At 39.4% G+C, this 21662-nt stretch overlaps 2 non-coding genes across 2 annotated transcripts; both read right to left on the bottom strand.

Annotated features, from left to right (window-relative positions):
- Positions 1-3464: 3464 nt before the first annotated feature.
- Positions 3465-3568, bottom strand: LOC112804946 (small nucleolar RNA R71). The gene has a single exon (XR_003203563.1). It is a non-coding gene; the product is annotated as a small nucleolar RNA R71 (small nucleolar RNA).
- Positions 3569-14712: 11144 nt separating this feature from the next.
- On the bottom strand, positions 14713-14820 carry LOC112804274 (small nucleolar RNA R71). The gene has a single exon (XR_003202889.1). It is a non-coding gene; the product is annotated as a small nucleolar RNA R71 (small nucleolar RNA).
- Positions 14821-21662: the final 6842 nt, after the last annotated feature.

Below are 21662 nucleotides of genomic sequence, written 5' to 3'. Positions count from 1 at the left end.
ATATGCTTGGATGAATAGGTTCTGAGGAGTGTTTCAACACTTGGTAACTTGGGTTAACTAACCCGGGATTATCAACCAAAAGTCCATTATCAAGAGCAACCTAAATACAAAACATTTAGTCACACAAAGAGGTGCTGGGCACCAATGTCTCAAGAAGAAATGTGAACTAAAATGCCTGTAGTGGATATGTGTAGTGCACTGATAAGAAAAAGAAAATGCCAAAGGCTTGTGCAACACATGACACTGAGCAAACAAGGAGCAAAGGAGCTCTAAGAAAAAGAAAAACAAAGAAGAGAAAAGTGCCAAGGACATAAGAATAACAAGAGGCCATAGCAGTGTTTAATGGATGCAGTGAAAAAGTGATAATCTTGCCTGATAAGAATGAAAAAGTGATGCTGCAACTTTCTGCATAAAACCCTTCTGATGAACTTCAAGTGCTTACTAATATAGCCAATGTAATTGCTTTCTGTTTCATACTTTCTTCTCAAATAACTCAGGACTTGCTTAGGGACAAGCAAGTATTAAGTTTGGTGTTGTGATGCCAAGGCATCTAGGGCTAGTTTCACTAGCATTTTTCTGTTAGTTTTAGATGTTTTATGCATTTTCTTGAGCTTAAAGTAACCAAGAATGGTTAAATGAATAACAAAGCAATGAACCATCCAAACAGTATGATTTTGATGCAAATTCCATGAGTTTTTAGTTATATTACTTGAATGCTATGAATGGAAGATTTCTCATGAAATTTTGCAAGACTTTGATGCAGTTGTTTGGATGATTTCAGGGAAGAAGAGGCTAGACAAGGAAGCAACAAAATCAATAAAGGAAGCTTGAATACCACATGTGGAGTTTAAGTTCCAGTTTAAGCTTAAACTGGAACTTAAACTGCCAAGCCATATAATGCTGGGAACTATCAGTGGCGTTTAAGCTCCAGTTTAAGCTTAAACTGGAGCTTAAACGCCAAAATCATGAAAGCTGAGGAAAAGCTGAAAGTGGCGTTTAACCTCCAGTTTAACCTTAAACTGGAAGTTAAACGCCAGAATTGAGAAATGCACCAGGGAGCATTCCCACGTTTAAGCTCCAGTTTAACCTTAAACTGGAGCTTAAACGTGTTCGACCAAATTCACACTCCAGGGTTGCTTTCTTCATTTCCACGTTTAAGCTCCAGTTTAAGCTTAAACTGGAGCTTAAACGTGTTCGACCATTCCACACTCCGGGGTTGTTTTCTTCCATTTCCACGTTTAAGCTTCAGTTTAACCTTAAACTGAAGCTTAAACGTGTTCGACTACTTTACCCTCCAGGGTTGCTTTCTTCCATTTCCACGTTTAAGCTTCAGTTTAACCTTAAACTGAAACTTAAACTGCAACTTAAACACCACTATTTGAAAAGGTTTCTGGGCCAAAGATATTGCAGTTTAAGTTAGCATTTGAGCACAAACATTAACTTAAACGTACTCTGGTATGAAACCCAATTGAATATCATGGTTTATGGGATTGGGCCTGAAGAATTGATGAGTCTGGAATTTCAATTTGTTGAGTCATGTGTCATTACTTGATTATCACTAAGTTGGCTCAATGAATGTTACAGAATTGGATCAGCAGCCTCATCAGGATTATGGATCATAAACCCAAAGCAAAAGGAAATCAGGAAAGGGCCTCAAAGCCCAAGAAACACAACAGAAGCTCAATTTAGAAAGTGTATAAATAGGATAGAATTTAAGTTAGATAGGACTTTTTGGATCATTTTTCTAGTTTTGATACTTTTAGGTAATTGAATTCAGAGCTATGACTCACTAAACCCCCTTTCATTGGGTTAGGGAGCTCTATTGTAATTCAATGAATCAATAATAGTTTTTATCTTCTTCTTCAATCTTTTCTCTTGAATTTTGTTAGAAAGCTTCTCGAATCTAATTCCATTGGTTAGTTGTCTTGGGAAAGAAACTATCCATAATTGGAATCCTTCGGAACCTTGGGAAAGGAATGGAGGATTCATGCTAGAGAAGCTTTCTCACAGTGAATTGGATTGGGGTTTGGATGGATATTGTGACATGTAATCCTACCAAATTGTGGTTCATGAAACTGTGTGGTATAATCAGTGATCGAGCATCATCTCTTCTTATGAACATTTAAACCAAAGGATTGGGAATTTGTTTGTTTTTAGAGAGAATTGGTGAGCCAAGGGATTGGGATCCAATCATATAAGATTGCCAAGCAAAATTCAATGAATGCATTGGTTGAGGAAGGGATAAAAATGTTTTGATTCGGAGATCTCAATATCTCCTGAACCCCAATGAATTCCCCATTTCTGATCTACCACTTTCTCTTTACATTCTGCAATTAAATTCATGCAATCATCCCGATTCCTTTTTAATTTCAGCAATTTAGCTTCTCGCTCTTTAATTCATGCAATTTAACATTCCGCAATTCTCATCTAAATCTTGATTCCGCTCAACTAGAACACACTTCTAATCCGAATTGCTCACTCAACCAATCCTTGTGGGATTCGACCTCACTCTATTGTGAGTTTTTACTTGACGATAACCGGTGCACTTGCCGGAAGGAATTTTTGCCGATCGTGCAATTTCCTAAAATCGCAGCATCAAGTTTATGGCGCCGTTGCCGGGGATTGGTTTTCGATTGACAATTCTCAAATTGGAAGTTAACTAGATTGAGCATTTTTCTTGTTTTGTTAATTCAGTTCAAGTTACTTGTTGAATTTTAATTTCTGCACTCTATTACTTGCTTTCTTTCTTTATGCCTTTAAATTCAAGCAACTAACTCACTGACTCACTAACTATTTGAATTAATTCCTCAACTGCTCTAACCATACTCTTCCATTAACCAAGAGTATTTCACTTGTTTGTTGCCTGTGCTGTGTTCTTGTATGACAGGTAGGAGAGGAGAGACATCAACTCCTCCATATACCGAACCAGAGAGGACCCTTCATAAACTTAGAAGGGAAGCAAGAGGGAAGAGAGTACTGAGAGAAGAAGAATCTGAAGGAGAATCTGAGGACAATTTTGAGGAAGCTCTAGATCTCAACATGGATAGAGAAGTTCAACACCATGAGAGAGCTGATGGAAACAATGCCATTCCCGAGAGGAGGGTTCTTGGTTCATACATAAACCCAACCTCTGGGAATTGTGGTAGCAGCATTCAGAAACCACCCATTCAGGCCAACAATTTTGAACTCAAACCACAACTAATATCACTGGTGGAGAATCATTGTTCATTTGGTGGGAGTGCTAATGAAGATCCAAACCAACATCTCACAAAATTCCTGAGAATTTGTGACACTGTGAAGTCCAATAGAGTCCAGGAAGATGCCTATAAACTGCTCTTGTTCCCATTTTCACTTAGGGACAAGGCAGCTAAGTGGCTGGAATCATTCCCAAGGGGGGCCTAACAACCTGGGATGAGGTGGAAAGCAAGTTTCTGGCACGTTTCTACCCCCCACAAAAGGTCAATAGGCTTCGATCTGAGGTTCAGACTTTTAGACAACAAGATGGTGAAACTCTCTACGAGGCATGGGAGAGGTTCAAGGATTTGACAAGGAAATGCCCACCAGACATGTTCCATGACTGGGTGCAATTGCATATTTTCTATGATGGACTTTCTTATGAATCAAGGAAGGCTGTAGACCATTCATCAGGAGGTTCATTGAACAGGAAAAAGACTGTGGAAGAAGCCATTGAAGTGATTGAGACAGTGGCTGAGAATGAGTACTACTATGCTTCAGAGAGACACAACACTAAAGGAGTCATGGAGCTGAACCATGTTGATACAATTCTAGCCCAAAACAAGGTGTTTGCCAAGCAACTAGCAGAGCTCACCAGGAAATTAGAAACAAAGCAAGTGGCTGCAATACACACACAAGATCAAGAGGAAGTAAGCACCGAAGGAGGTGATTGGGAAGAGGCCAATTATGTGGGAAATCAACAAAGGCAACCATATGATCCACATTCCAACACTTACAATCCAGGCTGGAAAAACCACCCAAACTTTGAGTGGGGAAACCAGCAAACCCAACCACAAAACCACAAACCTTACAACCCCAACCAACATAACAATTCCACATACCAAAACTCCAACCAAAGATCATACCAAGCCACACAAAACACTTACTCCCAACCACCATATCATGGCCAAAATAATCAACCTGCCCAACCTAATCCGAACCAACAATTTCAAGATCAATTAAACAGGATAGAAGGAATGCTTGCAAACATGGGTCAGGACATAAGTGAGTTGAAAAGCTTTAGGGATGATGTGAGATCTACCTTAAGGAACCATGGTGAAAAACTCAAGAGGATGGAGTCTCGAGTAGGAGAGCTATCTCAACAGGCCCCTAAGTCAACTGCAGTGTTCCCTAGTGACACAGAAAAGAATCCTAAAGGGGAACAAAAGGGAGAGAGATGGGAAGAATGCAAGGCCATCACCATATTGAAGGAAGTCTCAGAAGAAGAAGGAATCAGACCCTCAAAACAGGAGCCAGAAATCTTGAAGGAAGGTGTGGAAGAAGCTAAGCAGGAAAGTGAAACTGAGCAAGCCAAGGAACTGCAAAATAAAGGCATGCTGGAAACATACCAACCAAAAGCACCATTTCCTCAGAGGTTAGGAGGAGGTGAAAAAGGGAAAACATATTCAAGGTTTTTAGAGACATTTAAGTCTCTCCATATCAATATTCCCTTTCTTGAGATTCTCCAGCAGATGCCTACACATATCAAGTATTTGAAGGAATTGCTGAGCAAGAAAAGAGTTTTGAAGGGAGGACAAACTGTAATAATGAACAAAGAATGCAGTGCCCTCATCAAGAAGGACATAGTCTCTAAGAAAACAGACCCAGGAAGTTTTCATATCCCCTGCATCATAGGGGAAACAAAAATTGACAGAGGATTCTGTGATCTAGGAGCTAGCATAAATGTGATGCCTCTGACTCTTATGAAGAGGCTACAACTGAATGAGGTGAGATCCACTGATGTAATCATACAACTGGCTGACAAAACTCAAAAGCAAGCTGAAGGGGTAGTTGAGAATGTGCTGGTGAAAGTGGAAAATTATTTCTTCCCCACAGACTTTGTCATTTTGGACATGGAGGAAAGCTACTTACACCCTATCATTCTGGGAAGGCCATTTCTAGCCACTGCTAGAGCGCTCATAGATGTAGAACAAGGAGAGCTAATTTTGAGAATACATGATGAACAGCTCATTTTCCATGTTTTCAAACCTGCATCTGAGCCTGAACCAGAACCTGAAAAGCCTAAGGATGATAGTAGCCATCTGTGTTTGGAGGAAAGCAATCCAGCAGCTGAAACTCTGAAACAGTCCTTGGAAGGCAAACAAGAATTGCAAGAGTTAAAGCCACAAGAATCAATAGAAACAGCTCAGAAGGATCCTCCTGGCATAAGGGTCAATAAAGAAATCCTCAAGAGAGAGGGAAGAATTGTAAAGAAATTGCCAAGAGGGTGGAGAAACAAGAAAATTCCCACTGAAGGTTTCTCTCCGGGAGATAAAGTGATATCAAGTCATTATCTGCCAATCCCACCTGGCCTCAAAACCATTCCTTCCCAGCTCCCTCAAGTGTTCACAATCAGGAAAGTTCTTTCTATGGAACATTTGGAAATCATGAAGGAATCAAATGGGGACGTTTTCATAGTGAGAGGAGAGGACATCAAGCACTACAATCCACCCTAACAAGGGACAACCGTCAAGCTAATGACGTTAAAGAAGCGCTTGTTGGGAGGCAACCCAACCTGAGGTAATACTCCTTTGCTGTTTCTTTTATTTGTTTCAATAAAAAGGTGAAGTAGTTTCTGTGCATTGCAAAGAATTAAGTTTGGTGTTTCACACCAAACAATGAATTCGTGGATCAATAATTCAAAGGGGAATGTGTGACTCTAAGTTTGGTGTTCCACCATACAGATCAACTGAACACAACAACCTTTGAATTATATGAAAGGAACAACCATTCTAAGCAATCACAGAAATGCTTAAAATCCTTAGCAGCAACTTCATTCCAAGGAGAATTCAAGGATTCAAAGAGCAGAGGAGTAAGTAGGAGACTAAGTTTGGTGTTCACACACCAACTTAAGACTCAGACACTTGCCCATACATAGTGATCTAACCACTCAAGTGCTTGAGAAGCAAGCAACTTCATCACTCTTTGCAGGAAAGGAAACAAGGATCTTAGAAAGAACATGAAGCAACAACTAGGAGAAGAAGGAGAAATCAAATTGTTTCCTGGCAACAAAGAGAAAACAAGAAATTTCACAAGGTGGTGTTGTTCCTTGACCATTCTTTAAAAGGCAAACAAAAGCATGCTTGTTCTGGTTTAAACTGTAATTGTTGAATCTTTCTGGAATGTGAAGTTTTTAGTATGAGTGTTGGTTTACTGCTTTGAATAAAGTGAATGCCTAGATGTTTGGATATAACTTCACCTTCTTAAACAAATGCTTTCCATGCTTGTTCTGTTTCCAAAAATAAAAGAAAAGTTTGAACAAAAGTAACTTGGCTCATTTAGTGACAAATCAAGTAGAATTAAGTGGTGGTATGCATGCTTGATTGTTTAGTCAGCTCACTGGAAATTGAGTGTAGAATTATCATTTTTGTGTAGAAGTTTGAATACTGTCTATGGATCTTGATGAATAAATGTCTTTGGCCATGAAAAAGAAAGAAAAAGAAGAAGAAAAAGCCACTGAAAAAGGGCAACCAAAAAGCAAAAAAAATTGAGAGAATAAGCTAGGCACCAATGGTTTGAACTTCTGAGACAAATGCCTGTGGTGTTTATGTATTAAGGATATGCTTGGATGAATAGGTTCTGAGGAGTGTTTCAACACTTGGTAACTTGGGTTAACTAACCCGGGATTATCAACCAAAAGTCCATTATCAAGAGCAACCTAAATACAAAACATTTAGTCACACAAAGAGGTGCTGGGCACCAATGTCTCAAGAAGAAATGTGAACTAAAATGCCTGTAGTGGATATGTGTAGTGCACTGATAAGAAAAAGAAAATGCCAAAGGCTTGTGCAACACATGACACTGAGCAAACAAGGAGCAAAGGAGCTCTAAGAAAAAGAAAAACAAAGAAGAGAAAAGTGCCAAGGACATAAGAATAACAAGAGGCCATAGCAGTGTTTAATGGATGCAGTGAAAAAGTGATAATCTTGCCTGATAAGAATGAAAAAGTGATGCTGCAACTTTCTGCATAAAACCCTTCTGATGAACTTCAAGTGCTTACTAATATAGCCAATGTAATTGCTTTCTGTTTCATACTTTCTTCTCAAATAACTCAGGACTTGCTTAGGGACAAGCAAGTATTAAGTTTGGTGTTGTGATGCCAAGGCATCTAGGGCTAGTTTCACTAGCATTTTTCTGTTAGTTTTAGATGTTTTATGCATTTTCTTGAGCTTAAAGTAACCAAGAATGGTTAAATGAATAACAAAGCAATGAACCATCCAAACAGTATGATTTTGATGCAAATTCCATGAGTTTTTAGTTATATTACTTGAATGCTATGAATGGAAGATTTCTCATGAAATTTTGCAAGACTTTGATGCAGTTGTTTGGATGATTTCAGGGAAGAAGAGGCTAGACAAGGAAGCAACAAAATCAATAAAGGAAGCTTGAATACCACATGTGGAGTTTAAGTTCCAGTTTAAGCTTAAACTGGAACTTAAACTGCCAAGCCATATAATGCTGGGAACTATCAGTGGCGTTTAAGCTCCAGTTTAAGCTTAAACTGGAGCTTAAACGCCAAAATCATGAAAGCTGAGGAAAAGCTGAAAGTGGCGTTTAACCTCCAGTTTAACCTTAAACTGGAAGTTAAACGCCAGAATTGAGAAATGCACCAGGGAGCATTCCCACGTTTAAGCTCCAGTTTAACCTTAAACTGGAGCTTAAACGTGTTCGACCAAATTCACACTCCAGGGTTGCTTTCTTCATTTCCACGTTTAAGCTCCAGTTTAAGCTTAAACTGGAGCTTAAACGTGTTCGACCATTCCACACTCCGGGGTTGTTTTCTTCCATTTCCACGTTTAAGCTTCAGTTTAACCTTAAACTGAAGCTTAAACGTGTTCGACTACTTTACCCTCCAGGGTTGCTTTCTTCCATTTCCACGTTTAAGCTTCAGTTTAACCTTAAACTGAAACTTAAACTGCGACTTAAACACCACTATTTGAAAAGGTTTCTGGGCCAAAGATATTGCAGTTTAAGTTAGCATTTGAGCACAAACATTAACTTAAACGTACTCTGGTATGAAACCCAATTGAATATCATGGTTTATGGGATTGGGCCTGAAGAATTAATGAGTCTGGAATTTCAATTTGTTGAGTCATGTGTCATTACTTGATTATCACTAAGTTGGCTCAATGAATGTTACAGAATTGGATCAGCAGCCTCATCAGGATTATGGATCATAAACCCAAAGCAAAAGGAAATCAGGAAAGGGCCTCAAAGCCCAAGAAACACAACAGAAGCTCAATTTAGAAAGTGTATAAATAGGATAGAATTTAAGTTAGATAGGACTTTTTGGATCATTTTTCTAGTTTTGATACTTTTAGGTAATTGAATTCAGAGCTATGACTCACTAAACCCCCTTTCATTGGGTTAGGGAGCTCTATTGTAATTCAATGAATCAATAATAGTTTTTATCTTCTTCTTCAATCTTTTCTCTTGAATTTTGTTAGAAAGCTTCTCGAATCTAATTCCATTGGTTAGTTGTCTTGGGAAAGAAACTATCCATAATTGGAATCCTTCGGAACCTTGGGAAAGGAATGGAGGATTCATGCTAGAGAAGCTTTCTCACAGTGAATTGGATTGGGGTTTGGATGGATATTGTGACATGTAATCCTACCAAATTGTGGTTCATGAAACTGTGTGGTATAATCAGTGATCGAGCATCATCTCTTCTTATGAACATTTAAACCAAAGGATTGGGAATTTGTTTGTTTTTAGAGAGAATTGGTGAGCCAAGGGATTGGGATCCAATCATATAAGATTGCCAAGCAAAATTCAATGAATGCATTGGTTGAGGAAGGGATAAAAATGTTTTGATTCGGAGATCTCAATATCTCCTGAACCCCAATGAATTCCCCATTTCTGATCTACCACTTTCTCTTTACATTCTGCAATTAAATTCATGCAATCATCCCGATTCCTTTTTAATTTCAGCAATTTAGCTTCTCGCTCTTTAATTCATGCAATTTAACATTCCGTAATTCTCATCTAAATCTTGATTCCGCTCAACTAGAACACACTTCTAATCCGAATTGCTCACTCAACCAATCCTTGTGGGATTCGACCTCACTCTATTGTGAGTTTTTACTTGACGATAACCGGTGCACTTGCCGGAAGGAATTTTTGCCGATCGTGCAATTTCCTAAAATCGCAGCATCACCCAGCGATTTTTGAAGCCTTTTTTGGCCCAAATCCAAGTCCGAAAAGCACAGACCAGAGGTTATGAAGTGGGGGAATGCATCTGAAAGGAGGAGGGAGCTGACCAATTAGTTACTTTTCATAGTTTAGATGTAGTTTTAGTGAGAGAGGTTCTCTCCTCTCTCTTAAGATTTAGAAATTAGGATTTTTTTTAGAAATTAAGTATTTAATTCAACTCTTCATATCAGGTTCAATATTCCTTTATTTTGACCTCTCTTCTACTTTGAGATACTTTAATGCTTTTATTTATGTTTGATTTATGTTGCCCAATTGGCTTATGAATATTTTCCATGTTAGATTTGACTACTTTGAATGAATGTTATTTGAGGTATTCCAGATATTTATGATTTTAATTTAGCTTTCTACATTCCTGGCTTTGGTTAAGAAATCAGTAACGCTTGAGTTATCAAACTCAACGTGATCGATAATCGCTATCTTTGCTAATTAGCTTTAACTTCTATAATCCCAATCTTTTTCTAGGAATTAACTAGGATTTGAAGATCAAACTAATTAGCCACTTGACCTTCCTTCACACCAGGAGAGGTTAACTAAGTGGAATTAAGATTCAATTTTCATCATCATTGATAAGGATAACTAGGATAGGATTTCCAATTCCTCATACCTTGCCAAGAGTTTATTTTATAGTCATTTATTTATTTTATTTGTCATTTATCATACTTGTTCCTCATTCTCAAAACCCCCAATTTACAAAACTCATAACCAATAATAAGAACACACCTCCCTGTAATTCCTTGAGAAGACGACCCGATGTTTAAATACTTCGATTATCAATTTATTTAAGGGTTTGTTACTTGTGACAACCAAAACGTTTGTACGAAGGGATTTCTGTTGGTCCAGAATCTATACTTACAACGCGACTTTATAAAATTCTTTACTAGCAAAAATCCCGACGTCAAAATGGCGCCGTTGCCGGGGAATTGCAAACATGTGCCTTATTATTGGTTATTGTAAATATTTTTCAAAAAAATATTTCTCTTTTACTTGTTTATTTGTTTTCTCTCTTCCCTCTTATTTCTGATAGCTATTATGAATTCTCACCCCTCTCGCTTTGAGTTTGGTTCTAATTTTGTTGCAAGGAATGGAAGCTATAACAAGACTATGCATTAAGGTCTAAGCAATCAAAGATGGATGGAGCCAAGAGAATCTGATCACCCCTTTAGGCAACAACGTCCTCCTAAATATCATGGACAAAGACCATTTTACAATGCATGCCCAACTGATAGATTTGGTGGACCGCCTTGTAACTACCAACAAGCCCCACCCTGTGCTCAGAGACCATCCTCTCGACATAACTTCGAACCACCACACTCACAAGCTTCTTTTCACCATTCACTTCCACATGATCCTTATTCACCCCAACGCCAATCCAATTACTTCCAAGAACCACCACTCCCTTATGCACCATGTCCATATCCATCAAGCCAAGAATCACAGGTTCACTTCGAGGAATCAGTAAACCAGTTCAGTGCAACCCTTCATCAATTGGAGCAAGCGATAAATCAATTATCTTCCAGACGTTCGGACACTCAACAGACTCCCATAGCATCATGTGGGGAATCTAATGAAGAATGTTGATGAGCGGATAATTTATACGCTTTTTGGCATTGTTTTTAGTATGTTTTTAGTATGTTTTAGTTAGTTTCTAGTATATTTTTATTAGTTTTTAGTTAAAATTCACTTTTCTGGACTTTACTATGAGTTTTTGTGTTTTTCTGTGATTTCAGGTATTTTCTGGCTGAAATTGAGGGACCTGAGCAAAAATCTGATTCAGAGACTAAAAAGGACTGCAGATGCTGTTGGATTCTGACCTCCCTGCACTCGAAGTGGATTTTCTGGAGCTATAGAAGTCCAATTGGCGCGCTCTCAACGGCGTTGGAAAGTAGACATTCTGGGCTTTCCAGCAATGTATAATAGTCCATACTTTGCCCGAGATTTGATGGCCCAAACCGGCGTTCCAAATCAGCTCAAGAATGCCCGGCGTTAAACGCCGGAACTGGCACAAGAATGGGAGTTAAACGCCCAAACTGGCACAAAAGCTGGCGTTTAACTCCAAGAGAAGTCTCTACACGAAAATGCTTCAATGCTCAGCCCAAGCACACACCAAGTGGGCCCGGAAGTGGATTTTTATGTCATTTACTCATCTCTGTAAACCCTAGGCTACTAGTTCTCTATAAGTAGGACCTTTTACTATTGTATTTTCATCTTTAGATCTTTGAATCTTTGGATCATTTTAGATCTTTTGATCACGTTTGGAGGCTGGCCTCACGGCCATGCCTAGACCTTGTTCTTATGTATTTTCAACGGTGGAGTTTCTACACACCATAGATTAAGGTGTGGAGCTCTGCTGTACCTCGAGTATTAATGCAATTACTATTGTTCTTCTATTCAATTCGGCCCATTCTTGTTCTAAGATATTCATTTGCACCCAAGAACATGATGAATGTGATGATTATGTGACACTCATCATCATTCTCACTTATGAACGAGTGCCTGACAACCACTTCTGTTCTACAAGCAAACAAGGCTTGAATGTTTATCTCTTGGATCCCTTAATCGGAATCTTCGTGGTATAAGCTAGAATTGATGGCGGCATTCAAGAGAATCTGGAAGGTCTAAACCTTGTCTGTGGTATTCTGAGTAGGATTCAATGATTGAATGACTGTGACGAGCTTCAAACTCGCGATTATGAGGTGTTAGTGACAGACGCAAAAGAATCACTAGATTCTATTCCGACATGATCGAGAACCAACAGCTGAATAGCCGTGCCGTAACAGGGTGCGTTGAACATTTTCACTAAGAGGATGGGAGGTAGCCACTGACAACGGTGAAACCCTACATACAGCTTGCCATGGAAAGGAGTAAGAAGGATTGGATGAAGACAGTAGGAAAGCAGAGAGACGGAAGGGACAAAGCATCTCCATACGCTTATCTGAAATTCTCACCAATGAATTACATAAGTATCTCTATCTTTATTTTTATGTTTTATTCATACATCATCCATAATCATTTGAGTTTGCCTGACTAAGATTTACAAGGTGACCATAGCTTGCTTCATACCAACAATCTCTGTGGGATCGACCCTTACTCGCGTAAGGTTTATTACTTGGACGACCCAGTACACTTGCTGGTTAGTTGTGCGAAGTTGTGATAAAGAGTTGAGATTGCAATTGTGCGTACCATGTTGATGGCGCCATTGATGATCACAATTCCGCGCACCAAGTGTTTGGCGCCGTTGCCGGGGATTGTTGAGTTTGGACAACTGACGGTTCATCTTGTTGCTTAGATTAGGTATTTTTTTTAGAGTTCTTAAGAATGAATTCTAGTGTTTCAAAGTGATGTTCTTATCACCAGCAAAGCTGATTGATCTTCATCAATTTAGCTCTTGAATGCAATGTCCTGCTGAAGCTTGTTTAGCCATGTCTAATTTCTTTAGACTGAAGCCTTAGACTAACATTGCATGATTCCTGGAATTCTCATTAAGAATTTTGATATTTTTATTCTTCCTCTTCACTTAATTTTCGAAAAATCCAAAAAAAATTGCAAAATCATAAAAACCAAAAATATTTTATGTTTCTTGTTGAGTCTAGAGTCTCATGTTAAGTTTGGTGTCAATTGCATGTTTCTGTTCTTCTTGCATTCATTCATGTGTCTTAATTGATCTTCAAGATGTTCTTGATGATTTCATTACTCTGATCTTTAGATTCTCTTGACTTGAGTGTTTTGTGTTTCTCATATGCATTCTCATTTTGTTGTGTCAATGGTATACAAACTGCTAAGTTTGGTGTCTTGCATGCATTGTTATTTGATTTTAGTTACATGTTGATTATTAAAAAAATCCAAAAAAATTTTAATTTGTGTCTTTTCAAGTCAATAATACAGAGGATTGAAGATTCAGAACATTCAGCAGAGGAATTACACAGAAAAAGCTAGGCGTTCAAAACGCCCAGTAAGGAAGGCAAACTGGCGTTAAACGCCAGCCAGGGTGCCTGGCTGGGCGTTTAACGCCCAAAAGGGTAGTGGTTTGGGCGTTAAACGCCAGAATGTGCACCATTCTGGGCGTTTAACGCCAGGATGGCACAAGAGGGAAGATTTTGTTTTCAAATCAATTTTTTTATGTTTTCAAAATCTTTTCAAAATCAAATCTTTTTCAAATCAAATCTTTTCAATCAAATCTTTTTCAAAATCAATTTCTTTCCATTTTCAAAAATACTTGCTAACAATTAATGATTTGATTCAACAATTCAAGTATGTTGCCTTTTCTGTTGAGAAAGGTTTAATGTTTGAATCATATATTTTCTTGTTAGCCAAGTCATTAATTTTTAAAATAAAATCTTTTTAAATTGTTTTTCGAATCATATCTTCCTAATCACATCTTTTTCAAAATAGTTTTCAATCATATCTTTTTAATTTCTAATTTCAAAATCTTTTTCAAAATTCACTTTACTTCTTTCTCAATCTTGGTTTTCGAAAATCAATTAAAGTTTTTCAAAATGTTTTTAAAATCTTTTTAAATTATTTTCAAAAATTTCTTCCCCTCTTCTCACATCCTCCTATTTATGGACTAACACTATTCCTTAATGCACAATTCGAACTCCATCTTTCTTGATAAGTTCGAATTTTCTACCTCTTCCTTCCATTTTTCTTTTCCTCTGACACCTCAAGGAATCTCTATACTGTGACATAGAGGATTCCAGATTTTCTTGTTTTCTTCTCTTGCATATGAGCAGGAGCAAAGACAAAAGCATTCTTGTTGAGGCTGATCCTGAACCTGAAAGGACCTTGAAGCGAAAGCTAAGAGAAGCTAAGGCACAATTCTCTGTAGAGGACCTAACAGAAATATTCAAAGAAGAAGAACCCATGGCAGCCGAAAACAACAACAATGCCAACAATGCAAGGAAGGTGCTGGGTGACTTTACTGCACCTACTCCCGACTTCTATGGGAGAAGCATCTCTATCCCTGCCATTGGAGCAAACAACTTTGAGCTTAAGCCTCAATTAGTTTCTCTAATGCAACAGCATTGCAAGTTCCATGGACTTCCATTGGAAGATCCTCATCAGTTTTTAGCTGAATTCTTGCAAATCTGTGACACTGTCAAGACTAATGGGGTTGACCCTGAGGTCTACAGACTTATGCTATTCCCTTTTGTTGTAAGAGACAGAGCTAGGATATGGTTGGATTCTCAACCTAAAGAAAGCCTGAACTCTTGGGAAAAGCTAGTCAATGCCTTCTTGGAAAAGTTCTTTCCACCTCAAAAATTGAGTAAGCTTAGAGTGGAAGTCCAAACCTTCAGACAGAAGGAAGGAGAATCCCTCTATGAAGCTTGGGAAAGATACAAACAATTAATCAGAAAGTGTCCCTCTGATATGCTTTCTGAATGGAGCATCATAGGTATTTTCTATGATGGTCTGTCTGAACTGTCCAAGATGTCTTTGGATAGCTCTGTTGGAGGATCTCTTCATCTGAAGAAGACGCCTACAGAAGCTCAAGAACTAATTGAAATGGTTGCAAATAACCAATTCATGTACACTTCTGAAAGGAATCCTGTGAACAATGGGACTAATCAGAAGAAAGGAGTTCTTGAGATTGATACTCTGAATGCCATATTGGCTCAGAACAAGATATTGACTCAGCAAGTCAATTTAATTTCTCAAAGTCTGTCTGGAATGCAAAATGCACCAAGCAGTACTAAGGAAGCTTCATCTGAAGAAAAAGCTTATGATCTTGAGAACCCTTCAATGGAAGAGGTGAATTACATGGGAGAACCCTATGGAAACACCTATAATCCATCATGGAGAAATCATCCAAATCTTTCATGGAAGGATCAACAGAGACCTCAACAAGGTTTCAACAACAATAATGGTGGAAGAAACAGGTTTAGCAATGGCAAGCCTTTTCCATCATCTTCTCAGCAACAGACAGAGAGTTCTAAGTAGAACACCTCTGACTTAGCAACCATGGTCTCTGATCTAATCAAAACCACTCAAAGTTTCATGACTGAAACAAGGTCCTCCATTAGAAACTTGGAGGCACAAGTGGGTCAGCTGAGCAAGAAAATTACTGAACTCCCTCCTAGTACTCTTCCAAGCAATACAAAAGAAAATCCAAAAGGAGAGTGCAAGGCCATCAACATGGCCGAATTTGGAGAGGAGGGAGAGGTAGTGAACGCCACTGAGGAAGACCTCAATGGACGTCCACTGGCCTCCAATGAGTTCCCTAATGAGGAACCATGGGAATCTGAGGCTCACACTGAGACCATAGAGATCCCATTGGATTTACTTCTGCCATTCATGAGCTCTGATGAGTATTCTTCCTCTGAAGAGGATGAATATGTCACTGCAGAGCAAGTTGCTAAATACCTTGGAGCAATCATGAAGCTAAATGACAAGTTATTTGGTAATGAGACTTGGGAGGATGAACCCTCTTTGCTAACCAAAGAACTGGATGACTTGTCTAGGCAGAAATTACCTCAAAAGAGACAAGATCCTGGGAAGTTTTCAATACCTTGTGCCATAGGCACCATGACCTTCAAGAAGGCCTTGTGTGACCTAGGGTCAAGCATAAACCTCATGCCTCTTTCTGTAATGGAGAAGCTAGGGATCTTTGAGGTACAAGCTACAAAAATCTCACTAGAGATGGCAGACAATTCAAGAAAACAAGCTTATAGACTTGTAGAGGATGTTCTGGTAAAAGTTGAAGACCATTACATCCCTGCTGATTTCATAGTCCTAGAGACTAGAAAGTGCATGGATGAATCCATCATCCTTGGCAGACCCTTCCTAGCCACAGCAAAGGCTGTGATTGATGTGGACAGAGGAGAATTGATCATTCAAGTGAATGAAGAATCCTTTGTGTTTAAGGCTCAAGGATATCCCTCTGTAACCATGGAGAGGAAGCATGAAGAGCTTCTCTCAAAACAGAGCCAAACAGAGCCCCCAAAGTCAAACTCTAAGTTTGGTGTTGGGAGGCCACAACCAACTTCTAAGTTTGGTGTTGAACCCCCACATTCAAACTCTAAGTTTGGTGTTGGGAGGATCCAACATTGCTCTGAGCATCTGTGAGGCTCCATGAGAGCCCTCTGTCAAGCTACTGACATTAAAGAAGCGCTTGTTGGGAGGCAACCCAATGTTATATTTTATCTATTTTCCTTTGTTATTTTTATGTTTTCTGTAGGTTGATGATCATGAGAAGTCACAAAATCAATTGAAAAAGAAAAAACAGAAAGAAAAATAGAAAGAAAAATAGCACACCCTGGAGGAGAACTTGCTGGCGTTTAAACGCCAGTAAGGCTAGTAGATGGGCGTTTAACGCCCAGTCTAGCACCATTCTGGGCGTTTAACGCCAGAAAGGGGCACCAGACTGGCGTTAAACGCCAGAGAAGGGCAAGAACTTGGCGTTAAACGCCAGAAATGGGCATCAGCCCGGCGTTTAACGCCAGAATTGGCATGAAGAGCAATTTTGCTCACCACTTGTTGCAGGGATGACTTTTCCTTGACACCTCAGGATCTGTGGACCCCACAGGATCCCCACCTACCCCACCACTCTCTCTCTTCTTCACCCATTCACCAATCACCTCAACACCTCTTCCCCAAAAACCCTTCACCTATCAAATCCCATCTTTCTCTTCACCACTCACATCCATCCTTCATAAAACCCCACCTACCTCACCATTGAAATTCAAACCACTTTCCCTCCCAAACATACCCTCCCATAACCGAACCCTAACCCTCTCCCCACCCCTATATAAACCCATCTTCACTCCTTCATTTTCACACACCCTAAACACTACTTCTCCCCCTTTGGCCGAACCACAAAGCTATTTCCATCTCCTTCATTTCTTCTTCTTCTATTCTCTTCTTTTCTCTTTTGCTCGAGGACGAGCAAACCTTTTAAGTTTGGTGTGGTAAAAGCATTGCTTTTTATTTTTCCATAACCATTTATGGCATCCAAGGCCGGAGAAACCTTTAGAAAGAGGAAAGGGAAGGCAAAAGCTTCCACCTCCGAGTCATGGGAGATGGAGAGATTCATCTCAAGGGTGCATCAAGATCACTTCTATGAAGTTGTGGCCTTGAAGAAGGTGATCCCTGAGGTCCCTTTCAATCTCAAAAAGAGTGAATATCCGGAGATCCGACATGAGATCCGAAGAAGAGGATGGGAAGTTCTTACCAACCCCATTCAACAAGTCAGAATCTTAATGGTTCAAGAGTACTATGCCAATGCATGGATCACCAAGAACCATGATCAAAGTGTGAACCCGGACCCAAAGAATTGGCTTACAATGGTTCGGGGGAAATACTTGGGTTTTAGTCCGGAAAATGTAAGGTTGGCATTCAACTTGCCCATGATGCAAGGAGATGAACACCCTTACACTAGAAGGGTCAACTTTGATCAAAGGATGGACCAAGTCCTCACAGTCATTTGTGAGGAGGGCGCCCAATGGAAGAGAGATTCAAGAGGAAATCTAGTTCAACTGAGAAGGCATGACCTCAAGCCTGTGGCTAGGGGATGGTTGGAGTTTATCCAACGCTCAATCATTCCCACTAGCAACCGGTCCGAAGTTACTATAGACTGGGCTATCATGATTCATAGCATCATGATTGGAGAAGAAATAGAAGTTCATGAGGTTATATCCCAAGAACTTTATAAGGTGGCGGACAAGTCCTCTACCTTGGCAAGGTTAGCCTTTCCTCATCTCATTTGTCACCTCTGTTATTCAGTTGGAGTTGACATAGAGGAAGACATCCCCATTGATGAGGACAAGCCCATTACTAAGAAGAGGATGGAGCAAACAAGAGACCCCTCTCATCATCAAATCCCTGAGATGCCTCAAGGGATGCACTTTTCTCCACAAAACTATTGGGAGCAACTGAACACCTCCCTAGGAGAATTGAGTTCCAACATGGGACAACTAAGGGTGGAGCACCAAGAACATTCCATTCTCCTCCATGAAATTAGAGAAGATCAAAGAATCATGAGAGAGGAGCAACAAAGGCAAGGAAGAGACATTGAGGAGCTCAAGCACTCCATGAGATCTTCAAGAGGAAGAACAAGCCGCCATCACTAAGGTGGACCCGTTCTTTAATCTCCTTGTCCCTTATTTTCCTGTTTTTCAAAAATTATGCTTATGTTTACCTATGTTTGTGTCTTATGATCATTAGTGTCTTAGTGTCTATGCCTTGAAGTTATGAATGTCCTATGAATCCATCACCTTTCTTGAATGAAAAATGTTCTTAATTGAAAAAGAGAAGAATTGCATGAATTTTGAATTTTATAACAGTTTAATTATTTTGATGTGGTGGCAATACTTTTGTTTTCTGAATGTATGCTTAAACAGTGCATATGTCTTTTGAATTTGTGGTTCATGAATGTTGGCTCTTGAAAGAATGATGAAAAAGGAGACATGTTACTGAGGATCTGAAAAATCATAAAAATGATTCAGAAGCAAGAAAAATCAGTGAATACAAAAAAAAAGAGAAGGAGAAAAACGAAAAAAAGGGAGAAAAGAAAACAAAAAGAAAAAAAAAGAAGAAAAAAAAAGAGAGAAAGAAATAAAGTTGTGATCCAAGGCAAAAAGAGTGTGCTTAAGAACCCTGGACACCTCTAATTGGGGACTCTAGCAAAGCTGAGTCATAATCTGAAAAGGTTCACCCAATTATGTGTCTGTGGCATGTATGTATCCGGTGGTAATACTGGAAGACAGAGTGCTTTGGGCCACAGGCAAGACTCATAAAGAAGCTGTGTTCAAGAATCATCATACTTAACTAGGAGAATCAATGACACTATTAGGATTCTGAGTTCCTAAAGAAGCCAATCATTCTGAATCTCAAAGGATAGAGTGAGATGCCGAAACTGTTTAGAAGCAAAAAGCTAAAAGCCCCGCTCATCTAATTAATACTGATTTTCATAGATGTTTTTGGAATTCATTGTATATTCTCTTCTTTTTGTCTTATTTGATTTTACGTTGCTTGAGGACAAGCAACAATTTAAGTTTGGTGTTGTGATGAGCGGATAATTTATACGCTTTTTGGCATTGTTTTTAGTATGTTTTTAGTATGTTTTAGTTAGTTTCTAGTATATTTTTATTAGTTTTTAGTTAAAATTCACTTTTCTGGACTTTACTATGAGTTTGTGTGTTTTTCTGTGATTTCAGGTATTTTTTGGCTGAAATTGAGGGACCTGAGCAAAAATCTGATTCAGAGACTAAAAAGGACTGCAGATGCTGTTGGATTCTGACCTCCCTGCACTCGAAGTGGATTTTCCGGAGCTACAAAAGCCCAATTAGCGCGCTCTCAACGGCGTTGAAAAGTAGACATTCTGGGCTTTCCAGCAATATATAATAGTCCATACTTTGCCCGAGATTTGATGGCCCAAACCGGCGTTCCAAATCAGCTCAAGAATGCCCGGCGTTAAACGCCGGAACTGGCACAAGAATGGGAGTTAAACGCCCAAACTGGCACAAAAGCTGGCGTTTAACTCCAAGAGAAGTCTCTACACGAAAATGCTTCAATGCTCAGCCCAAGCACACACCAAGTGGGCCCGGAAGTGGATTTTTATGTCATTTACTCATCTCTGTAAACCCTAGGCTACTAGTTCTCTATAAGTAGGACCTTTTACTATTGTATTTTCATCTTTAGATCTTTGAATCTTTGGATCATTTTAGATCTTTTGATCACATTTGGAGGCTGGCCTCACGGCCATGCCTAGACCTTGTTCTTATGTATTTTCAACGGTGGAGTTTCTACACACCATAGATTAAGGTGTGGAGCTCTGCTGTACCTCGAGTATTAATGCAATTACTATTGTTCTTCTATTCAATTCGGCTCATTCTTGTTCTAAGATATTCATTTGCACCCAAGAACATGATGAATGTGATGATTATGTGACACTCATCATCATTCTCACTTATGAACGAGTGCCTGACAACCACTTCTGTTCTACAAGCAAACAAGGCTTGAATGTTTATCTCTTGGATCCCTTAATCGGAATCTTCGTGGTATAAGCTAGAATTGATGGCGGCATTCAAGAGAATCCGGAAGGTCTAAATCTTGTCTGTGGTATTCTGAGTAGGATTCAATGATTGAATGACTGTGACGAGCTTCAAACTCGGGATTTTGGGGCGTTAGTGACAGACGCAAAAGAATCACTGGATTCTATTCCGACATGATCGAGAACCAACAGCTGAATAGCCGTGCCGTGACAGGGTGCATTGAACATTTTCACTGAGAGGATGGGAGGTAGCCACTGACAACGGTAAAACCCTACATACAGCTTGCCATGGAAAGGAGTAAGAAGGATTGGATGAAGACAGTAGGAAAGCAGAGAGACGGAAGGGACAAAGCATCTCTATACGCTTATCTGAAATTCTCACCAATGAATTACATAAGTATCTCTATCTTTATCTTTATGTTTTATTCATACATCATCCATAATCATTTGAGTTTGCCTGACTAAGATTTACAAGGTGACCATAGCTTGCTTCATACCAACAATCTCTGTGGGATCGACCCTTACTCGCGTAAGGTTTATTACTTGGACGACCCAGTACACTTGCTGGTTAGTTGTGCGAAGTTGTGATAAAGAGTTGAGATTGCAATTGTGCGTACCATGTTGATGGCGCCATTGATGATCACAATTTCACGCACCAAATGTATTGTGAAGAAGATACAAGAAGCTCCAGTGGATAGCGTAGAGCATAACTTCATACTGGAACAAGTAGAGGACACTGTCATTGTAGAAGAAGAAGAGTTGGTTGAAGATTTAGGAGATGCTGAACCTCCGCAGGAAGCCAGAGTTGTGGAGAATTCCGTCAAGAACGTTACAATTAATGCTAAGAAGGATAGTGTACAATCCCCAAGGCAGGTATCTTATGAGGAACTGGACGAAATGACCCAAGACTCATGTTTTCTTGATGATGATAGTCAGCACTCAAGTTCTCCTAGTAATGCTTTTGCATCCGCAAGTGAATTCTTTGCGACAAAAGAATCTTCCCCAAGTGAATACGAAGATGATACAGAGGTCGACTTCTCTCAACCTCCCAATTATGACTCGAGTGATGAAGAAGATATTGGTGACCTTGATCAAGACATGGTTGAAGTGGAAGAAAATTGCCAAGAAGTGGAGGAATTCACTGAAGACCACAAGGGAGTAAGTCTTGCATAACCACCGGAAACACCTATCCCACGGCCATTACCACCCAATACGAACTTCAAGTGGG

Source organism: Arachis hypogaea, chromosome 5, assembly GCF_003086295.3.
Source record: "Arachis hypogaea cultivar Tifrunner chromosome 5, arahy.Tifrunner.gnm2.J5K5, whole genome shotgun sequence".
Taxonomy (NCBI): Eukaryota; Viridiplantae; Streptophyta; class Magnoliopsida; order Fabales; family Fabaceae; genus Arachis; species Arachis hypogaea.
The sequence above is the reverse complement of the archived record's forward strand: the minus strand, read 5'-3'. Positions and strand labels throughout refer to the sequence as shown.